Here is a 22,442-nt window from a genome sequence, read left to right as displayed (position 1 = left end):
GCACTGCTTACTGTGGTTTTGTGTGCACTTTCTTTAATTATTCATCATGTGACTGTACACAACAAGGCTCAGCACAATTTAGCAATGAGCCTTTGTTACTACCACAAGGACAGCCATCTTGTCATGCTGAGAGCCTTGACCACATGAACACCTAGAAAGCAATGCTTGTTGTGCTATAAAGGTAAGTCATGTTAATATTAGCTCCTCACAGCCATGCTGTTAATGAATCCCAAGCATATTTTTTTGAAATTGAAATTTTTCTGTTCTCTTCTGTTCTACATTTACAGGATCACTGTTCTTAGTGATTTTTATGATGTGACATCTAATTCCTCCAGACATTTTATTCTTTTTATTTTGTTTTTGGAGAAAGTTTTGAAACATTACTTTGATTAAAGCGAATGCTTTTTGCTTTAAGAAGCAGCCCACAGACCCAAGAGTATGTCCTTGTTTTTCTTATATCTGTCCATGTATGAACACAACCTTTAATCAAAATAGAGCTAAAAAAGTTGGAATCGGAAATGAATTTGTTAAAATTTATCTTGTAAATATTTCAAAATGAAATCACATTTACTAACAGATTTCATAAACAGTAGCTGATCCATAGTGTTGTCTTTGGAAGTACCATACAGTGGATATTTTGGCTTGCTTGGACCTTTCTGTGTAGGTTTTGCTTATGTTCTATTTCTATGTGACTTTTTTACTGGTTGTTTTGGTTGTTTATTTGGGATCTTTTGCAGGCACCATAATTTTAAGTACATTAGGCCTTTTCATAAGCAGAACATTTCCAGGCCGTGGCTAAACTATCCATTTGTGCTATAGTGATGAGCCCAGAAAAAAAATAAGGTGAATGGTGGATAGTCGGGTTTGACTTTTCTGACCAGAATGCTTTAATAAAAATATGTTGCCTATTAGAAGTTGTAGATATCAAACCCTTGCATGTTCTTAGTGTCATTTGTTTATATCCCATGTGCCTTCTTCAATGGAAGTTTTAAGATAATACGCAGTGCAGACTCTGTCTCTGCTGTTTTTTTTTTTTTTTTGCTTATTTATTTTTCTTGTGACATTTTCAATTCTTGTTTTATTTACAGAGAACTAAACAACTCTGTCTTTTGCATTAGCACATCATTCACTATTCTGGACCCATACTTGTGAAAGGGATTGTGTTCTCCATACTCAGCCTGTGTAGTCACCGTTGGTTCCTGGGCTGTTTCTTGCCTTAAAGAAGAATAAGTCTGAACTTCTTTACTTAATGAAGATTTCTGCTCAGGCCAGCCACAGTTTTTTTTTATTGTCACATCATTCCATCGCATCATTTCAAAGTCTGTATCACTGTACCATGTATAATAAAAGTCAAGTTATTTCTGTGATGGCAATAATTACTGGCTTTAGCTTTTAGCACTAATACTTTACTCATACTGTTACCTTTCTCCTCATTAAGAGAAATGAGTTAAACACCTTCAGGCTTCCTTTCCAGCAGCATAAATTGCAGTTGAGCCTTATTTACACTATGAACTATAGTTCTCTCATTCACAAAAGACAAAAACGTTTTACTGCAAGTATATTTCTTTAGTTATTCAGAAATATTTCTTCAGTGTTAACAAATATTTCACCTGTCAATGATACCTTACATTTTTAACAAATTACTTAATAAACAAACCATAGACAGGGGATCCAGTGTATCCTGCATGAAATCTGTATTGCAGTTGTACACTCTGGAACTTCTATGTACCACATAACATGCAAATCATAGTAACTAGCTGAATAAAACAATGCATCTCCCATATTATATTAGGTGCTCTTAATTAAGCAGGAAACCGGTGCTGATGTAAACACCAATCCAAAACAAAAGAACCAAACACCTGCAGTCTAACAAACTTGAAACTTTAAAAACAAAACCAAAAAATGTAACTGTTTTTATCTACATGTTTTTGTTTTGTTATTAAAGTTCTGAGTGTATTAGGCTGCTGGCGTTCATTTATTTTGTTTCATATTAGGTACTCTTATGGAATGTAATTATAACGAACCCTAGTCAGTATCGGTTATTACTGCTGCACTCTGGGTAAGTCATGTCACAGCGATTGTGATTACTATGCAAAAAGGTGTAATGGGTCTTCATAAATTTGCCAAGTGTGATATAAGTAAATCATTCTTAGCACAGCATAAGTCAGTAAATGCACTGAAATGCAGTAACATTGAAAGCATCCATCACTGGCTTGAACAGACCAGATGATGACAGAGAATAGAATATTAAAACACGTTACCTAACTACAAGATTTGTTGGTATTTTTAGCTTCTTGACATGCTATTCTTCTGTAATTTGTTCTCTTCAACTGTATCTGTATCTTTATAATCTGCTTAATGAGCTGAACTAAGCTGGCTGCTTGCCTTTTTGTCTTTAAAGTTTGCAAAACAAATATTTGCTACAAAAATGTTTTCAGACATAGCTCTTCCTTTCATGGTCCTTAATAACCATTAAACACCATTTTAAATTTCTGATGATGCCTAGTTATTAACATCACTGATGTAACATTATGAATTATATGTCTGTTATGTCATCACTTGTGCAGCATTTATTTGGTGACTTTTGTTGTTGTTAACGTCAAAATGTATTGTGTTCTTTTTTGTAAAAAGATAAGGTTGTGCAGAATGTTTGACAATGCAGAAAAGGTAAGTGTTAAACATGTTTTCCTTATGTTTTGCATCAAGGTCTAGGGCATAAAATTTATTTTCTTTTGTCCATAAGTTTTTTTTGTCAACTTAGCAAACATGCATGTTGATAGAAGTTTGTTTTCAAGACCATAAGCTGGATAAACAGTGAGAACCCAGATTTTCATTTTATTTATTTATCCTTTGTTGACCATGTTACTCCCACTATTCTATTAGTCTCTTTTCACGTGGCACTCAAGCTGATATTTATACTACTAAGGAAAATTTGGCCAGTGCATTGGGCAACTTTCTCTACTCGTGCCTGGTAGTCATGGGTAGTGCTATAAATGTGAGTATGTGTGCAAGTCCTGTTTCTAGTGAAGTTACAGCTGGGAGGATAGTGCAAGAAATGGACATCTCATCGAATGGACTGGAGGAGAACATTGATGGAAAGAAAGTTGTAGATGTTGCTGAGGATTTGGAGATGGTTTTTCAGAAGCAGGTATTTGTTGAAATGGATGTGTCGATCAGAGAAGAATGTATAGTTGCAATCTGGCACTCAGGAGAGTTGCAGGATGATTTTTCAAGGATATGAACAATCAGAGTGAGCCTGAGAACAAAGTGCTGTGGGGGGGGGGGATATTATGCAAAAAATACAGGAGGAGAATGCAGAACTGATGTTTCAAGTGGACAATCCATGATTAATGAAACCCTATGCAGAGACAGTGGCAACTACACAAAGACGACAGGCAGAGAAGAAAAAAGAGGATATTTAAAAAAAGAAAGCTTGTGGTAAGAGTACAAAGTAAAAGAAGCCAGAAGTTGAACACATATGAAGTATGGGACAATGTAATTTTACCTTTGGGTGTGAAAACACAAGAAGAAACAACTTTCAGTTTGATTAATAAACATACATTTTGCAACATTTTTTGAAACTGCACAAGGTATGGAAAACTTTTTGCAAGAGTATGAAAAAAGACAAAATAATAATCCATGGAATGAATATGTGATTAAAGCATGTTTTCAACAAACAAAAATTACATATACAGTTTCTACAGTTTCTAACAGAACTGGAAAGACAGACTTTAAAAGAACATTTAAAAATATTTGTAAAGAAATAATGGACATTTTAAAAGTTTATGATAATAGGGGTTTATGGAGTGGAGGACGGGATTGCAATGTAATTTTAAAAATGTAAACAGAAAAAAATGTACACCTTCAGAGTACTGAAGGGAAGAGGGGAGTTGTAAAATACTGGGGCAACCAAAAGTATGTCTTTTGTGGGAAAGAAGGACATTTAATTAGTAACTGTGATATAAACAGATGTTATATATGTTTTAAAACAGGACATGAAGCAAGGATATGTGAATTTGAATGTTATAGATATGAAAAATATTAAATATGCATAGATGGAATGCAAAGAAAAAGAGAATGAATTAAGAACTGAAAATCAGCTTAATGATAAAGAAAAAAATCATAAACATAGAAGAGACAGATATAGATGAAACTTTAGAAGAAAAAAGGAGATAGTAAAAAAGATGAAGAAGTAGAATTAGAAATAGAATTGGAAGTTAGTGGCAAAGAAAATTCAAGCTGGAAAGTGGTAAAAGGAAAAAAAATCTATTGGCAAAAGAGTAAAAGATAGAAGAGGGATATTTAAAAGTATTCTTATAAAAGAAAGGAATAAAGGAAATGAATGTAAAATATAAATTTAAAAAAAGTATTATTGGAAGAAAATTCTATCCTTTAAATTAAGGAAGAGAGAAAGAAATAATTTAAGAATTCTTTCAGTTATTGTAAACAGTTGGAAAACATAATAACAAGGATAAGGATTTCAGAATGATACCACAAATGCAATATTGAGATTATTATTTAGGAGGCGATAAGATTTCTCACATTTGAAGAAAGATTGCAGACACAAAAAATATGGGATTGGGAGATAATATGGAACATGGGGAATGAACAGTGTTGAGGAATAGAAGTATTATGTTGAGGTGAAGTGAAGATTCTAGGTGTCATACTAGTTAAAATGGGAAGAATAACAATTGTAGGTTTAGGATGGCTGGAAAAGGTTTGTAGAATTATAACTATTTATGCTTATGTGACTTGTAAAGAAAGGGAAAATTTAATTTAAAAGATATTGGATTATGTAGCTGTAAATATGTATATTACAGTTACTGCAGATTTTAACTGTGCTTTAAGGGGGGATAGAAAGAAAAACGTAATTATATAAAGAAAATGATGGAAGTTATAAAATGTAGAAAATCGGTTATACAGAATAGAAAACCATGCGCATAAGAAGGGGTACTTTAAATTTTTAAACTGATTATTTTATAGTATCAGAAGGAATATGTATATTGGAAGAAGAAAGTATCCTAAAAGGTTTTTCAGACCATTTGGCAATATGGTTGGAAATATATCATAATAGAGAATACATAAAAATTAAAACATTCTATAATAGTTGGTCTGAATGGTGAATTACTTTTAAAAGAAAGCATGAAGGGAGTTATTTACATTGTCAGAGTAAAGTAAGAAAGAATGAAAAGGGGGGATATGTTAGATTACGCAGAGATGTGTTAGATAATTTAGAGAATTAATAAAAAGGCAAATGTACAATAGAATCAGGATAAAGTTAAGCAATGGTTACATAAACAAAGATATTTTAAAGGAAAAAGAAAGAAGTATTTCCATATTAAAGCAAGATAGTAAAGAAAAATAGTGTGACATGAAGATGAAGGTAATTTAAAGAAAAACTCAACACGACATTATGAAAATTGTAAGGTATGTGCAGAAATGTTGAGTAAGAAAAAGAGAAAGTGTAAAATAATGGAAAGTTAAAAACGATGTGAACAAATTAACAGCGAATTTGAAAAAGAGACGACATTGTATGAATTCGAAAACACGTTTAAACAGTTAAATAGAGAATCAGCAGCAGGGCCAGCTAGAATTGGATTTGAAATGTATATAAATCTAGAAAAATGGCAGAAAAAGTATGTGTGTGATGAATGGTGGAATGAAGGTTTAAATCATAAGGAGTGATGTAGTGGGAGGAATGGTGCAGTGGGATATTAAAATGTATGTGGAAAAAAGGAGAAAAAGAAGACCTAAAAATTAGAAACCGATAGTGGTAAATAACACATACTATAATGTAGTTATGAAATAATACAGGAAAGATTTGAGAATAAGATGCGATATGTAATGGAGGAAAGTGTATATGGTATGAAAGGAAAAGGATGGTGACAGGATTTAAAGACAGCAAAAGAAATACTGGATGATATCGCAAAAAGGAAGGAAGATATCAAAGTTATGGTAGGTGATATAAATAAAGCATTTGATTCAACACAACATGTTATATTGTGGGAAATAATGGAATGTATAATATTAGCAATAAAATTAAGCAACCGTCTATAAGAGCATATAATAATAATAAAATAAGAGTCTTAGTGAACGGTTGGCAAAGTAAAGAAATTGACATAAGTAATGGCAGAAGGAAAGGATGTCCTATGAGTAGTATCTTATTTTCTTTAGTTATGAATAGAATTTATAAACTCAAATGCCCTGGATCAACTAGTCAACACCCCCACCAGAGGTGATAACATATTGGACCTGGATATCACCAACATGTGCGACCGGTGTTCCACAGCAGAGGTCAACCCCTTGCTGGTTAGATCTGATCATAAACTAATCACTCTGGATACCCACATTCTGTACCCACCACCGGTCAAAGAAACCACCATGAAAATCTTTTCAAAAGCAAACTTCACGTTACTTAAGACCGAGGTGGAAAGTTTCAAAGCCCCCATGCCAAAGGATAATGCTGTCCAAGCTGCAAAATCCTTTACTAATGTACTCTACGGGCACCTACAAGAATGCATGGATCATGCTATCCCAAGCAAAACTAACACTCACTCCTCCAAGAAAAGGAAACCAGTCTGGTGGACGCCTGCCATAAACAAGCTATACAATAAAAGGAGGAAACTAGTACAGAAAAGAGTAAAATCCCAAGAAGGGAAGACATTCCTGATCAGTATCAGCAAGAAACTACATTCCATCATAAAATCATCAAAGGCTAGCTTCAAAAGAAAAATTGCCATAGATTCCAAAGATAACCACAAGGCATTCTTTAGCTATGTCAAGAATCTAAGTGGCAATTCTCAGATCTGCTCGGAGTTAGTGCAGAATGGCACAAAATACACTGAACCATCCGATATCGCCAACATCCTGGCAGACATGTTCAGTGCAATCTTCACCCCCCTGTCACTCCCAAAAGGGTCCATAACCATACCAGAAGAACATAGTGCCCCTGAAATCACAGACACTCAGGTTAAAACAGCCTTCTCCAAAGCCAAAAATACAGCATCAATGGGACTGGATGGAGTCCCAGGCTGCCTCCTACATGAGCTCAAAGATGAACTAACCCCTCACCTCAGCACACTGTTCAAGCTCAGCCTCTCCACAGGCTACATGCCTATAGAGTGGCACACAGCAACGGTTATTCTGCTCCACAAAGGTGGAGCTACAACAGACCCTGGGAACTATCGCCCTATAAGCCTGACTAGCTTGGTCTGCAAGTTTATGGCTGGAGCACATCATCATGGATCTCATAAACAGAGACATTGGGAACCTCCAAACACTGGACCCTACCCAGTTCGGCTTTGTTAAGAGCAGATTATGCCTCCTAAACCTTGGTGGACTTTTTTGAGACAGTTACCAAGGCTATAGATGAGGGAAAGGTGGTCCACACAGCCTACCCATTCAGGTATTATAGACAAGCTCACCAGCCTGAACATAAACCCCTACATCACGAGATGGGCTGCCAACTGGCTCGTAGACAGAACCCACATGGTAAGAGTTGTGGGAGCTAGATCTGACTCTAAACTGGTTACAAGTGGCATTGCCCGGGGCTCAGTCTTAGGACCACTCCTGTTCGGCATATACTTCTCAGAGGTACAGGCAAGCATAGAAGGACTATGGCTGACCAGGTTTGCAGATGACTGTAAACTAGGGGCTATAATTGACTCCCCAGTGGACATAGACATCCTCCAAAAGGGTCTCACTGAGACAGATACCTGGTGTCAAAACCATGGACTCAAGCTAAATGCCAAAAAGTGCATAGTCATCCCCTTTGGAAAAAACAAAGTACCCACAAACTACCACATAGGTGGTAGCCCCCTAAATACAGAAGATGTAATAAGGGATCTGGGAACCCAAGTAGATAGTAACCTCTCCTTTGATAATCACATTGCCAAAGTAGCTCCTTCTATGTAGCCCACCTAATCACAAAAGGGTTTGAATCCAGATCAAAAGAGGTCATTGTGCCCCATTGCACATCACTCATCAGACCCTTTATAGAGTACAACACCCCATTAGGGATGTACCTTACAAGACACCTGCAACAGCTGGAAAGATTACAGAAGTACCTCACCAAGAGGATCACTGGCCTCAAACAGATGCCCTATGCAGCTAGACTAAAGAAACTCCAGCTGTACTCGGTTGCATACCACCTACTCAGAGGTGATCTCTGCCTGACATACTAGGCCATGTCCAACCCAGAATTAATGGACATGCTCCACCTAAAGAAAACCATATCCCCTCGAGCCACACGCTCTAGGGATCTAAACCTCACCACAACAATAAATAGGATGTGATGGAGGGAAATATTCCTGTCTCAGAGACTTCCCATGCTCTGGAAAAAGATTCCAGTCTACATTAGGCAGAGCTCCTCACTAACCCTCTTCAAGAGAAACCCTTGATGAGTGGATGGGAAACAGAAAGTTTACCCCAGGGATCACTTCAATGGCTCTGTTGGACAGAGGCACAGGGAACTAATCCAAGGGGGTGGCGAAAGCCAACACATTCTGGCTAGGCTTATAAATGCCTTTGGGCAGATAGCCTAGTACCTACCTATGAACCTATACAGTAGTCATTTAAATCAGTCATAAAATGAAGAATGCAAAGTATGTACCAGTTATGATGTCGTATGCGGATGATATTACTATAACTACTTAAAATAGAGAATGGATGAGAGAAGTTACATTTTATTTAACTGATTATTTAAATGAAATAGGCATGACTTTAAATAAAGAGAAAAGCAAAAGAATGGGAGATGTAATAAAAATGCCTGGTATACAATTCTCTATGAAAGAAATATCTGTTTTAGGAAGAAATGTGGATAAAAGCAACAGAAAGGAATGAGAAACGAGATTAAAGGAACTGAAAGATGTTTGTATTCTATGGAAAATGCATAGATCAGCTTATAAGAAGAAAGTAAATCTGATTAATTTAGTGTTAATAGGTATGATATCATACTTATCAAATGCTGATATGATTTCTAGAATATATGAGAGCCTTTATTACAAATATTTTCCTTTATATGACGATCTATATTAAACCCTGTTAAAAAGGTGCATTATACATAAATAAAGAAGGAGGATTAGACATGCTATATCAAGCAGTCAAAGCTGCATCACTAAATTTGTGTAAGGTGTTGAAGTGATTAAATGAAAAAATGTGAGTTTAGTAACAAGATTATTTAAATATAAGTAAGAAGATTGTGGGAAATAATAACTACGAATAATATAGTAAAACAATGTTATAATGAAGAAATAGAGAATTGGCACAAAAAAGTGTGGAAAATAAAACTGATGAAGTGGAAAAAATAGAAAAATATGGTGCAAAAATATTCTGAGAAAACATTATTGTGTTAATCTATGAGAAATATTCCACAGGAAAAGATAAATGCAATTGCAGAAAGAAGTAGTGCGATTATAATGTTGAATGTCAAGATTTTTTATGGAGATTGGGAATAAAAAAATACCAGTAAAAGCAAAATGTTCTACAAAAATAAAAATGAAAGAATTATTGTATTGTGATGAAGAAGAAACAAGTCTTTTTGAAATGTAAGATAGATAAAAACTGGGATAAATTATGTATAGAAATGTTTTGAAACTTTAAGAATAGTGATAGTATAAATATGGACATGATTGAATACGTTAATTATAAGAATAGAATTAAAGAATCAAAATTGAATTTAGATAAATAAAGTTTTTATGTAATATGGGTATTATAGAATAAGAAGATTAATGAAATTATGTTTAATGGAAACTATAATTTGTCAATGAGATAAAAAAATAGATTATGGTAATGGAAAATGTGCATATGTCTATATAAAAAATAGACTGATGTATAGAGACATGAAAATAAAAGTTGCTTTAAACAATTGCAAAAATTTGTAAATATGTGAATATAGTTATATATGTAAATATGTATATAATGTACATAATGTATATAATGTAACAAGATGCAAATGAAGGACCCCTCCTCTTTGTGATAGGTGCCATGGGATCTGAGCTACCACCAACTCAAGCAGATGGGGCCTTAGTATAACATATTATCCGAAGGATGTCACTCTCAGGAGTGCAGCACCCCCCTTATGCCACACTGCAGTGTCAGCAACCGATCTACTGGGTGAGGGAATAGAACCCACATCCTTCAGCACCAAAGGTGAGTGTACTACCTGACACTGCTTAACAATAAAGACTACAATAACAGATTATTAATGATTTCAGAAATAGACTGTACTATGCCATTTTGCTTCTGAGTGAGCTAACATGAACTATTTTATGAGAATATGTTTATATTGAGTAAGATTATTTTTATTAAAGGATGCCTATAGATGATTACTGGGCTAATGACCACAGGGAGCTATTTTGAACCGAGCCATGCTTCCCAAATGCACCTGACAAGTTTTGATACCTGAGTGCTATATTTTAAAGGGTATAATTAGGTTTGGTAGTGGGAAGTCAAGCATTTACAGGTTGCCTCTGTCTAACAGAGGCATCAGTGCCAAAGCAGGAGTAAATTTCTGATTCCCCATCAATTGGCCCATGTTATGGTTGAACTGGGTTAGGGAAGAGCTCTGATTTACATAAATGGGAAGCCTGTTCCAGAGAAGGGGTAGTGTCTCAGGCCCACATACCTGCCCCTCCAACATTTCCTATTTATGTTGCAGACAAGACTTAGGTCCCTAGATCAGGTAATTCTAATGTTATTTGTTTTTTGAATGTTCAACAACTCCATCAGAGTGAGATCAGAAGATGCTTTGTAGGCCGGGGGTAGGTCACTTCTCAGCAGTCTGTAAAATACAGAATATAGGGATAAGGCTTTGAGGTGGACCTTGCAGGACATGTTGTTTATGCCTTGTATTTTTTTTTTTTTTTTTGTGAAGAACCTCTGTGGCACTCCAGTCGTGTTGTTGCCTGTGGCTTTTCAGCTACATATGGAGGGGGGCATTCTACTCAATGATTGGTCTGCTGAGTGCTGAGTATAGTACAACAGTGACTTCCTTGGAGTTAGATGACACACCGTTACTTATAATTTGCTCAGCATCAAATGATTTCCTTACTACCATAGATGCATGGTGGTCAAAGGCCAGGTCACTGTTTACATGCATTCCCAAATCCCTGACCAGTGGGTATACTCTTAGGTGTTCATAGGTTCATAGGTTGGTACTAGGCTATCAGCCCTAGGGCCTATGTAAGCCTAGCCATAACAATTCCCAATTCCCTGGATATTTCTTCCCACAATATTTACTTCTCTGGTCCCCTGTCTAGCAGGGCGACTGACATGATCCCCGGGGTGAATTTCCTATCTCCCATCCAATCATCAAGGTTCCTTTTGAAGAGGGCCAATGAGGTGCTCTGCTTGACATGTATGGGCAGTCTATTCCAGAGTATGGGGAGTCTCTGGGTCAGGAGCCTATCCCTCCAGCATGTTTTGTTCATTGTGATGACAAGGTTTAGATCTCTGGAGCGTGTGGCTCTGAGGGATTGGGATTTCTTTAAGTGGAGCATGTCCAGCAGCTCAGGGTTTGGCATGGCCTTGTATGTTAAGCAGAGATCACCTCTGAGTAGACGATATGCCACAGAGTATAGCTGGAGTTTTTTTAGACGGTCAGCATATGGCATCTGCTTTAGGCCTGTGATTCTTTTAGTGAGGTATTTCTGTGGCCTTTTCAGCTGTTGCAGATGTCTTGTGAGGTACATACCAAACGGGGCATTATACTCTATAATGGGTCTAATGAGGGATGAGTACAGTGGGACAATGACCTCCTTTTTTTCTGTATGGAAAGCCCTTAGTGATGAGGTGTGCCACATAGAAGGATTTCCTGAATGTTGTGGCATTGTGGTTATCGAAAGTGAGACCACTGTTCACCTGTGTCCCTAAGTCTCTCATCACACTTTCGATGTTTAGCGTCCTGCCACCTGTGTGGTAATTCATGGGTACATTTTTTTCCAAAGGGGATAACTATACATTTCTTGGCATTAAGCTTGAGCCCGTGGCTCTGGCACCAGGCATCTGTTTCTGTAAGGCCTTTTTGTAGAATATCCACATCATTTGGGGATTCAATAATGGCTCCCAGTTTGCAGTCATCTGCAAACTTTGCTAGCCAGAGCCCCTTAGTGTTGGCCTGTACATCAGAGAAGTAGATGCCAAACAGGAGTGGTCCCAGGACTGAACCCTGAGGTACTCCACTTGTCACTTGTCTGGAGCTGGATTTGGAGTCGGCTACTTTTACAGTCTGGATTCTGTCAGTAAGCTAGTTGGCAACCCATCGAGTGACATAGGGATTTATGCCCAGCTTAGTAAGTTTATCTATGATTCCAGAGTGGGGGATGGTGTTGAAGGCCTTGGCAAGGTCCAGATAGGCTGTGTGGACCAGCTTACCCTCGTCCACAGCTCTGGAGACTGATTCGAAGAAGTCAATCATATTCAGGAGACAAGGTTGGCCCTTCACAAACCCAAACTGGGTGGGGTCCAGTGTTTGAAGGTTGCCAATGTCTTTGTTTATAAGTTCCATGATAATGCGTTCCATGCCCTTGCAGATCAGGCTTGTCAGACTGATGGGATGGTAGTTCCCAGGATGCAAGGTGGATCCTCCCTTGTGGAGCGGGATAACTGTAGCTGTGTGCCCCTCATTGGGAACGAAGCCTGAGGTGAGGCTATGATTAAACATGACACTTAGGTGAGGTGCCAGTTCATTTTGTAGTTCATGTAGTACACAGCCTAGGATGTCATCTGGTCCCATGGATGCTGTATTCTTAGCTTTGGAGAGTGTGGTTTCCACCTGTGTGGCTGTGATTATCAGAATTTGGCAATCTTTTGGTATTGAGATGGGCCCTTTAGGGGGTGAAGTTGGCACTAAATTGATCTGCCAGGATATTGGCAATATCCTTGGGATCAGTATATTTAATGCCATTCTGTTGTAGCTCAGAGCAGATCTGAGCATTGCCATTTAGATTCTTGACATAACTTTAGAATGCCTTGTGATTGTCTTTGGAATCTTTGGCAATTTTATTTTTGTAACTAGCTTTTGAGGATTTTATGAAGGATCTCAGCTTCTTACTGAGGCTGGTGAGGGAGTTTTTTGCATCCTGGGATTTTCCTCTTTTCTGTAAAAGTTTCTTCCTTCTGTTGTATAGTTTGTTTATAACAGGGGACCACCAGATTGGCTTCCTTTTTTTGGAGAAAAGCATCTTGGTTCTATTTGGGATGGCACGATTCCTGCACAAATGGATGTGCTCGTACAGTGCCTTAGTGTAGGATTCTGCAGTCGAACTTCCAGATCCCTTCTGCGTGGGTGTTGTGAAGTTTGTGTGTTTTATCAATATAGTAGTTTCCACAGGTAGCTGTCTTCCCAAAAGGATACGGTTAAGCATTTCTTGATACTGAGTTTTACGTGGCTCTGGCCCCAGTTATTGGTCTGTGTCAGACCTTCTTGGGGGGTATTTGTATCTTTCACCGTTCTATGACTGTACCGAGTTTACAATAGCCTGTAAACTTGGTCAGCCAGAATCCCTTGATGTTGTCCTTGACTTATTTTATTTATATATTTTACATTTTCTTTATCATGTAAGTGACCAAGTCAGTTAATCCTATTTCATCATGACCTGGGTATAATGGATTACAGCAGATATAGGTTAATAGGTTCATAGGTAGGTACTAGGCTATTGACCCTAGGGCCTATATAAACCTAGCCAAAAAGGTACCCTGGCTTTCACCACCCAAGAAAATTATTTTCCTGTGCCCCTGTCAAGCAGAGCCACAGAAGTGATCCCTGGGGTGAATTTCCTATTTCCCATCCAGTCATCAAGATTTTTCTTGAAAAATGCTAATGAGGAGCTTTGTTTGATATAGATAGGTAGTTTGTTTCAGAGTATGGGAAGTCTCTGGGACAGGAATCTATCCCTTCGGCATGTTCTGTTTATTGTGGTGACAAGGTTTAGGTCCCTAGAGTGGAACATGTCCAACAGCTCTGGGTTTGACATAGCTTTGTAGGTAGGCAGAGATCGCCTCTGAGTAAGCGATATGCGATGGAATAAAGCTGGAGTTTTTTGAGACAGTCTGCTTAGGGCATTTGTTTGAGGCTGGTAATCCTCTTTGTGAGGTATTTCTGTGGCATTTCCAGTTGTTGTAAATGTCTTGTGAGGTACATACCAAAAGGGGCATTGTACTCTATAATGGGTCTAATGAGTGATGAGTAGAGGGCAACAATGACCTCTTTTTCCCTGGATGAGAAACCTTTTGTGATGAGGTGTGCCATGTAGAAGGATTTCCTGATTACTGTGGTGATGTGATTATCAAAGGAGAGACTACTGTCCACCTGTGTCCCAAGGTCTCTTAGCACACTTTCGGTGTTAAGTATACTACCATCTATGTGGCAGTTCATGGGTACAGAGTTTTTACCAAAGGGATGACAATGCACTTTTTGGCATTGAGCTTGAGGCCATGGCTTTGACACCAGGCATCTGTCTCAGTGAGGCCCGTTTGTAGGATGTCCACATTGTTAGGAGTTTCGATTATGGCTCATAGTTTGCAGTTATCTGCAAACTTCATTAGCCAAAGACCTTCTGTGTTAGTCTGTACTTCAGAAACGTACATACCAAACCGGAGAGGACCCAGGAATGAAGTGGTACTCCACTTGTCACTGGTCTGAAGTCGGATTTGGAGTCTGCTACTTTCACAATGTGGGTTCTGTCAGTGAGCCAGTTGGTAATCCATCTTGTGACATAGGGATTTATACCTAGTTTAGTGAGTTTATCTATAATTCCAGAGTGGGGGATGGTGTCAAAAGCCTTGGCAATATCTAGATAGGCTGTGTGAACCACCTTACCCTCATCTACAGCTTTGCTGACTGCTTCAAAGAAGTCTATCAGGTTTAGGAGACATGATCTGCCTTTTACAAACCCGGACTTCATGGGTTCCAGAGTTTAAAGATTACCAATGTGTTTGTGTATAAGATCCATGATGATACGTTCCATGGCCTTGCAGACAAGGCTTGTTAGGCTAATGGGGCAGTAGTTCCCAGGGTCTGTGGTGCCCCCCCCCCTTTGTGGAGTGGGATAACAGTCGCTGTACACCATTCAGTTGGCACAAAGCCTGAGGTGAGGCTATGATTGAACATGGTGCTTAGGTGGGATGCCAGTTCATTCTGCAGTCTGTGTAAAATGCAGCCTGGGATGTTGTCAGGTCCCATTGATGCTGTGTTCTTGGCTTTGGAGAGTGTGTTTTTTACCTGTGCAGCCGTGATTACAGGAACTTTGCATTCTTCCGGTATAGAGATGGGCACTTTGGGGGGGAGAGGGGGGTAAAGTTAGCACTGAACCTATCTGCCAAGATGTTGGCAATATCAGTTGGTTCTGTATATTTAGTGCTATTGTGCTGTAACTCAGAGCAGATCTGAGTGTTGCAATTGAGATTCTTGACAAAGCTATAGAATGCTTTGTGGTTGTCTTTAGAATCAGTGGCGATTTTGTTTTTGTAACTAGCTTTGGAGGATTTTATGAGGGATCTTAGCTTCTTACTGAGGCTGACTGGGGAGTTCCTTCAATCATGGGAGTTTACTCTTTTTTGCAGCAGTTTCTTTCTTATGTTGTAGAGTTTGTTTATGGCAGGGGATCACCAGATTGGCTTCCTTTTTTTGGAGGATAGCATCTTGGTTCTGTTAGGGATAGCATGATCCATGCGCTCATGTAAGTGCTTATAAAGTGCATTTGTGTAGGATTCAGCAATCGTACCTCTATTGTCCATCTGCATGGGTGTCATGAAGTTTGCCACTTCTGTCTTAAGAAGCGTGAAGTTGGCTTTGGAGAATTTTTTTACGGTGGTTTCCGTAATGGGGGGTGGGTGTAGGATGTGGATGTCTAGGGTGATTAGCTTGTGGTTGGATCTGACCAACAAGAAATTGACCTCTGGTGTGGAACACCGGTCGCCCGTGTAGGTAATGATCAGGTCCAGGATATTGCTGCCCCTGGTGGTGGTGTGGATAAGTTGATCCAAGGCAATGGAACTTATGAATTCCAGAAAACGTTGAGCAAAAGAGTTGGTACATGAGTAGTTTTCCCAGTTAATGGTGGGGTAGTTGAAATTACCCATTATTAGGGTGTTGGGTTGTACACTAATATTTTCCAGTGTATCAAGAAATGAGGAGTGGGAATCCTGGGGCATGGTGGGAGATCTGTAGCAAGTTACAATTTGGATTGCGGTCTTCCCCAGAGTTAGTTACACTTGGATAATTTCAGATGCATTATGCTGAGCAACTAGCCTGGAGGTATGGATATCCTTAATGAATATGGATATGCCTCCACCTTTAGTGTTTCGGTCCAGGTTAGGTGGCTGAAAGGTGTGGTATGAATTATAGCCTGGTAATGCAGGGGTGCTCTCTGGAGCCTTGAACCAGGTCTCTGTCACTGCACAGATGTCGATATTCTCCATTTTAAGGAGTGCCTCGAGTGACTGCATTTTGAGGTTTAGACTTCTAGCATTGAGTAGCATTACCCTCAGATTTTGCTTGCTTGTACCTGTTAAAGTGCTGAATTTGTCATTTGAACATTGCCTAAAAAAGGCACTATAGGGGTGGCAAGAACCTTATCCAGTATCCAGAATCCCAGGGGCGACAGGTGCAGGCCATCTCTGGCAAAGCATCGTGGTCTGTTGATGATGTCATCCCAGGCAGACAGATACTGGATCCCCTTAGAATGACACCAGAAGCTTAGCCAGTTGTTGAAGTCAATCATTTTGTCCTTGTACTGTGGTATCATTCTGGGTGATGGCAGGATGCTACTCAGGACTAGGGTCATACCTGCCTGGGCTACAAGATCGGAGAGCTCCTCCATGTCTCTTTTCATGTAGTCCAGGGAGGTACAGCTCAGGTCATTCACACCAACATGGACAATGACTGAGTCATATCTGTACTTGTTGTGGAGTGACCTGAGTACATGCATTATGTGGCAGATCCTGGCACCTGTCAGGCAGCTGACAGTTACTTTCTCCTTATTTTGCCTGGTGAGTGGAACATCAGTGTGCCTGACTATAGAGTCACTCATGACTACAGTGTTGGGTACGTTGTTATGCCTTATGGGCTGTGGTTGAGTGGCACACTGAGTTTGTGGGCTATGTGTCATTTGGTTTGTGTTTGGGGGGTGGAGGTTGCTTGGGTTACTGCTTTGGAGGTCTCTGTTGCTTGAATAAATTTTCATTGAGAGCCTCCGTGAATGTAGGTGTGTGTTTCGTGTTTTTATGTGTGTATTTTGGTGGTGTAGGTTTTGAGGGACTAGGTGATGAGTGTGGTGTGGTGCAAGTGTTTATCTTTTCCTCTTGACTGTCTAGTCCAGTCTTGGGTGAAGAGAGCTTTGCTTCCAGTTTGGCTATATAAGTGCATCTCTCACAGGTTGTAGTGTTGGGTGATAGGAGGAAAGGGTTGTCTGTGTGCATGAGGCAATTGCTGCATTGCTCCAAGATGCCCAGATTCATTAGGTAGACAGGAGAAAACACCAGGAGCTGACCCTTAGACATGCCTGGATAGGTGCTTATATATTAAGTACTAAAAACTGTTTTCCTCTTGACAAGTGAGGAATGTTGAGTGCTGTAGTAATTTGTAGCTTATTTAGTTCTTACAACGAGTTCTGGACAAGTGCTGAGCTCAAAGAAACAGATTTTAGTGCTAAAACTAAAAATAAAACTGGTTAGTTCTAAAGGAAAATTTGAAGAGCAGACTTTATGGCACTGGGAATAGTTTAACCCTAGCTAAGTGGCGATGCATAAAGTGTGTATGTATGTATGTATATATATATATATATATATATATATATATATATATATATATATATATATATATATATATATATATATGTGTGTGTGTGTATAAATGGGTCTACTTCATTTGCCCTAACTTCAGATTGACCGACACCCATTTGCCCGACCCCATTTGACCGAAATTTCATTTGACCGACACTTCATTTGACCGACAAGTATTATTGGCAAGTAAATGGGATATGCCCCCTTCCCTACTGTAGTGCGACCCTGGAGTTAGAATATATAGTTGGGGGGCACAGCCCCTCACAATGGGGGGTGTGGGTGGCGAAGCCCCCAACTTACTTTTGTTTTACTAAGCAATATTAAAGCAAAACTAAACAATATAATATGAAATTGTGGGCTGTGCCCCCCACCCCCCCAACTATATATTCTAACTCCAGGGTCGCACTACAGTGGGGAAGGGGGCATATCCCATTTTCTTGCCAATAATACTTGTCAGTCAAATGAAGTGTCGGTCAAATGAAATTTCGTTCATTTGGTCTCGGGCAAATGGGTGTTCAATCGAAAGTTAGGGCAAATGAAATAGACCCATATATATATATATATATATATATATATATATATATATATATATATATATATATATATATATATATATGGATCCCCTACACTACACCGACATGCCACAAAGCTGACACCCAAAACACTGACACCAAAAGATCAACTCACAAAACCGACAACTCACAAAACCGACAACTCATAAAACTGAAAACCATAACACCGACACACAAAACATAAACTACACATTACATATTACACACAACTATATATGCACTAACCTTAACCCAAACCCTAGTCCTAAGGTCTGACACTACCACGCACTTACTCTACCCGCACCCTAACCCTAACTCACTTAACCCACCCCTAAACCTAAAGTCCGTCACTATCGCACACTTACCCTACCTGCACCCTAACTCACTTAACCTGCCCCTAACCCTAAAGTCCATCACTATTGCACACTTACCTTACCCGCACCCTAACCCTAAGTCCTACACTACCGCACATTCACCTTTCCGCACCCTAACTCTAAATCCCTCACTATCGCACACTTACCTGTCCACACCCTAACCCTAAATTGGCGGCGCAGTGGTGCAGTGGTTAATGCTGTCGCCTCACAGCAAGGGGTTCTCTGGTTCGATTCTCGGCTGGGGTGCCTTCTGTGCGGAGTTTGCATGTTCTCTCTGCATTCGCGTGGGTTTCCTCTGGGTACTCTGGTTTCCTCCCACATTCTAAAGACATGCTTCTGGAGCATTTCTCCCCGGGCTTCCGCTGAAAACAGGATCTGTGGAACCTAGTCGGACTTTCCTGGTCAACAAATGTTAAATAAATAAATAAATTTAAAAAAAATCCCTCACTATCGCATGCTTACCGAGTCGCGCTCACACGTTGCTCATGTCGGTGTTTCGGCTGTCGGGATTTCACCTCGTCGATCATCTGTGTCGTCAGTCTTCTGGTGTCGGTCTTTTGGGCGTTGGCTTTTTGGCATGTCGGTCTAGTGTAGGGGACCCATATATATATATATATATATATATATATATATATATATATATATATATATATATATATATATATTTTTTTTTTTTTTGTAATATAACAGTAGCAAATGAGCAAACTGATTTAAACAAATTAACCAATTAACCAATAAAAAACTAAAAACTTAGCCCCATTCCAGCAGTCTTTGATCAGACAAGTGTTAACTGCTCAGTCCTGCCACTAGGGTGCAGGGGACGCTTCTCCAAAAAACGATGGTCTGGATTACTGCTCAAGTTATACAAAGAAAGCTAGATTCAGCAGGTCTAAATTTAGTCTATGCTACAGCAAACAAAGCATAGCAATTTCAGAAAGAAACAGTTCAATTAAGCAGGCACAATAAGCCTTTAACCAGAAACTCCCAGCTCAGAAGGGCAGAATCTATCCTCTCCTCCCAAAAGCATGCAGACCACACCTTCTTAATGTAAAATAACTGGCCCAAAGCCCAAGTGTTTAAATCAGAACTAATACACTTTTAGAATAACAGACATTGAGCCTTCAAACAGCAACTCCCAACTTAGAAGGATGTAAGCTACCTGTCATGACACAACAGTGCAGACCACAAACCTTCTTAATGTAAAACAACTGGTCTGGAGCTCAAGTGCTTCAACCAAAGGCTTAGAATAACAGTTACAATTTAATCAGGCTACTACCAAGCAGTAATAAATGGAGCAGAATAAATACAATTGAGTACTTTTGAGAAGATGCAAAAGCAAAAAGTGCAAGGAGAGAGGAAGGAGGGGCAGAAGAAAAATTCAAGGTTAAGAACCTAAGTGGGTTGGCCTTCTCAAATGTTCTTTCTGTATTAAGTAGAGTTAACACCAGACTGGGAGGGGTGTCCCAGATCAAATTTACAGTAGGGGCGGGCAAATGTAAAGCCACCAACTATAACACCACCACACGAATAGGGTGTGGTGAGGGGAAAAACAGTTTCTGGACAAATGAGAAACAGAAAACAATGCAGTTTCAGGACAGATGAGATACAGAAAACAATGTCATAAAATATGTAAAATAATTCAGTCAAGCTAAAATAAGACAATGCAGAACTCTGAAAGGTTAAAATGCCAAGAATAGTCAGCGGTATATTTCCAGACTGCTTGACAATCACACTGCAGCCAGAACACCAGGAATTTCCAACAGTGTATGCAGGAATTTACAAACAGAAACTATTTTTAAATCAGCAAGCCTTGAAGCAATCAGATAACACGAAAGCTGTTAGACCAGTTTTATAAACTTCACCACAGGAATAGAGGGGAAGCAATTTCAGGACAGATGAGAAACAGAAAACAATACAGTTTCAGGACAGATGAGAAACAGTAAACAATGCCAGAAAATATATAAAATAATTAAGTCAGGCAAAATTAAGACAATACAGAACTCTGAAAGTTTAAAATACCAAGAAATATACTTATCAATCAACGATATATGCAGAACAAGAGATTCATGTACACAGATATGCAGATATGCAAGAGTTCAAAGTACATGCACTGAAATAGCATAAAGTGGTATAGTTAGATGAGAGGTTATGATTAATAAAAAATATATAAAAATTGCACTATGTACAATAAGACTAGTATATACATTTTTGGTTTACTATCTCAGTCTTGAACATTAAAATCCTGGGACTATAAAACTGAAGATCAAAACGATGAATGCTACAATGTCTGAAAATCTTGAATACTGAATCTTCCTGCTATTGTGTAAATACTGGAAGAAGTGCTAACATAGGTTCTGCAGAAGGACAAATCCAAAATCTCAACACCGTGGTCTTCAACATTTTGATCTTTAATATTATAGTCCCAGGAATGTGCATTTCAGGACTATTGGTTTCGCGATTGTAATAATAAACAGCATTTCTTTGCACATGCATGTTTATATAGATCAGTGCTGCACTATGAAATGTCTTATGCATGATGCAAAAACAATTTATTAAGCATGTATCATAAAAGCAATGCCATTTGCTTCTTTATTTTATTTCTCCAAGTCTTCTGCATTTCTAATACCTTGATGGGAATGGACTCCATTGCTAAATCAACGTACAATTAAAGTTCATGAAATTAGTATTGTTTCAGTCTTTGATATCAGCCAAAAGTGCTCTTCTCAGCACCTGCAATGTGCCCAGTAAAGACTCCTTCTGCAGTTCATATGGATTAACATGCATTGGTAACATATCTAAATACGATACTAAATTCTTTCTTATAAGACTGATTGTTCCTAATATTACTGGAACTGTTCGGGTATCCTTCTTCCACATTGTCCTCATTTCTGCCTGAAAATCCGGTATTTTATGACTTTGTGTCTCTCTGTACGCAATACACTGTAGTCACTGGGAGTAGTAAATTCAATGATCAATGCTACCTTTGTCTTCTTTTCATGGACTACTATATCTGGTTTTCTCATGTCTATCTTTTAAACTGTTGCTAATGAGTGATCCCATGTGATATAAACATAATTTTCTATGATGCTTTGTGGCTCATGTCTCCAGTGTTTTTCAGCTACTTCAGTATTATAATGTTTGCACAATCCCCAGTGCAACAGTCTTGCCACATTATTATGCCTTTCAGTATACAGTCCTTCTGCCATTAGTATGTCACAACCAACAAGATGTGCAACTGTTTCCGATTCTGTTTTACAAAAACCTACATTTGTCTGTTTCTCCAACATGTTCAATGGACTTTGCAAACCAATGTGTATGTAGTCCACTAGCTTAGTCTGACAATATTAACCTTTCATTTCTTGGTTTGAATTTGCCTCTCCTTAACCATTCCTGCATTCGACTCTGATCAACATGAGGTTATTCCAAAAGTTTTCTGTATTTGCAACTACTATATTTATGCATTTTCCACATTCCCCGCTTTCTCATGTGATCCTTTACCTTATATTCTTTCTTTTGGTTTTTGGCAGATTCAGTTGTTGCCTGATTTTATTTAATTCTGGTTTGATTTCCATTTCTTATAAAGGATATCATTTTATCTTAGAGAGTTTATCTATATTGCTAAAGCATTTTAAAGCATTCCTCAGCAGGATGTTTTCTTGTTTAGCTTTTGAACTTGTAGTTTGCAACAGAAACAAAATGATTATGTTGTAGAGCATTGGTGAGATTCTCCACTGTT

Source organism: Protopterus annectens, chromosome 6.part0, assembly GCF_019279795.1.
Source record: "Protopterus annectens isolate FY-2018-M chromosome 6.part0, PAN1.0, whole genome shotgun sequence".
Classification (NCBI taxonomy): domain Eukaryota; kingdom Metazoa; phylum Chordata; order Ceratodontiformes; family Protopteridae; genus Protopterus; species Protopterus annectens.
Note: the sequence above shows the minus strand (reverse complement) of the source record.